The following is a 2,264-nucleotide window of genomic DNA, read 5'->3' as shown; positions in this document are numbered from 1 at the left end:
GAACTATGTAATGTTTTGAACAACAATAATAAAAATTAAAAAAAAATTCAATATCCTTACTAATAGTTTTATTTTTATTTACCTTATCATAATTATTTCATGAAAAAAATGTAACTTTTTTTAACCATGACACATACCCCTAATCTCTACCAGTTTCCCCACAGTGTACTGCACCACTGTTGTCATTTTGTGGTGTTACTGGGGATTAAACCCAGGGGGCTCTTAACTATTGACCACATCCCCAACCCTTTGTGTATTTTATTTAGAGAGTCTCGCTGAATTGCTTAGGGCCTCACTAAATTGTTGAGACTGGCTTTGAACTCATGATCCTCCTGCTTCAGTTTCCCATGCTGTGGGGATTATAGGCCTGCACCACCACACCTGGCTAACTGTTGTCATTTTCTGTGCAGGCCTTCATGCACAACATGGGGAAGTTCTGCCCTCCAGTGAAATGTACTAACTTATGAACTTCCCATCAGAACTGTATTGTTTTTCTCAAATATAAAGAGGCAAATATTCAGCATTAAAAGAAAATAAAATCATGGTATTTGCAGGTAAATGGATGGAGTTGGAGAATATAATGGTAAATTAGCCAATCCCAAAAAAACAAATGCTGATGTTTTCTCTGATTTAAGGATGCTGATTTATAATGTGGTTAGGGGGAATCTTGGAAGGATTAGAGGAACTCTAAATAGGGCAAAGGGGAGGGAGGGGAAGTGAGGAGGCATGGGGTAGGAAAATGGTGGAAGGAGATGGACATCATTACCCTAAGTACATGTATGGAGACACGAATGGTGTGACTCTACTTTGTGTACAACCAGAGATGAAAAATTGTGCTGTATATGTGTAATATGAATTATAATGCATTCTGCTGTCACATATAAAAATTAGAATTAAAAAAATATATATGTATGTATATGTGTGTGTGTGTGTGTGTGTGTATGTGTGTATATATATATATATATATATATATAGAGAGAGAGAGAGAGAGAGAGAGAGAGAGAGAGAGAGAGAGAGAGGGGCAGTCAAGGACCACTAGGATTTAAAGCCTCCAAGAGGAAAAACAGAAACCTAAACATATAATTGGAAAAGAGAATTAGGAAGTTAAACAAAACCCCAAAGATATTAACTGTAAAAAGTTGATAAATTGGGGCTGGGGTTGTGGCTCAGCAGTAGAGTGCTCGCCTAGCATGTGCGAGGCCCTGGGTTCCGTCCTTAGCACCACATAAAAATAAATAGATAAAATAAAGGTATTGTGCCCCCCAAAAAAGTTGATAAATTGAACTTCATTAGATTTTTAAAGATAACATATAAGGGGGGCTGGGGATGTGGCTCAAGCGGTAGTGTGCTTGTCTGGCATGCGTGCGGCCCAGGTTCGATCCTCAGCACCACATACAAAGATGTTGTGTTGCCAAAAATTAAAATAAATAAATATTAAAATTCTCAAAAAAAAAAAAAACATATAAGATACATAACAGGGCTGGGATTGTGGCTCTGCAGCAGAGCACTCGCCTCACATGTGCGAGACCCTGGGTTCGATCCTCAGCACCACATAAAAATAAATAAATAAAATAAAGGTATAAAAAATTTTTTAAAAAGATACATAACATTTATCTTATATATAAGGTGTGATATACATATAAAGAACTCTTCTAACTCAATAATAAAAAGACAGAAAAAATGGGCAAGAATCTGAATAGACATTTCTCCAAAGAATATTTACAAGTGGCCAGTAAGCTCATAAAAAGATGTTCAACATTAGTCATTAGAGAAATTCAACTCAAATCACCAATTAGTCATCACTTCACATCAACTAGGATAGCTATAATGAAAAAAATAAAAAATAAGAGACAGAAAATAACAAGTGTTGATGAAGATGTAGAGAAATTGGAAGCTTTGCACCATGCTGGTGGGAATGTGAAATGGTGTAGCTGCTATGAAAGCAAAATTGTTGATTCCTCAAAAGATACCTCGGAAGGCTGAGGCAGGAGGATTGCAAGTTCAAAGCCAGCCTCAGCAAAGGCAAGATACTAAGCAACTCAGTGAGACCCCCGTCTCTAAATAAAATATAAAAATAGGCTGTGGATGGGTTGAATTCCCGGTACCAAAAAAAAAAGAAGTTAAACGTAGAGTTACCTTACAACTCAGCAACTCCTTAGCAAATGGAATTGAAAATATATATTCAAATAGATTGTTTCTGAATGTTCATGGCTATTCATAATGGCCAAAAAGGGAGAATAACCCAATATCCCTTGTATTGATAA

Source organism: Marmota flaviventris, chromosome 8, assembly GCF_047511675.1.
Source record: "Marmota flaviventris isolate mMarFla1 chromosome 8, mMarFla1.hap1, whole genome shotgun sequence".
Lineage (NCBI taxonomy): Eukaryota > Metazoa > Chordata > Mammalia > Rodentia > Sciuridae > Marmota > Marmota flaviventris.
This window is presented reverse-complemented; position numbering follows the sequence as displayed.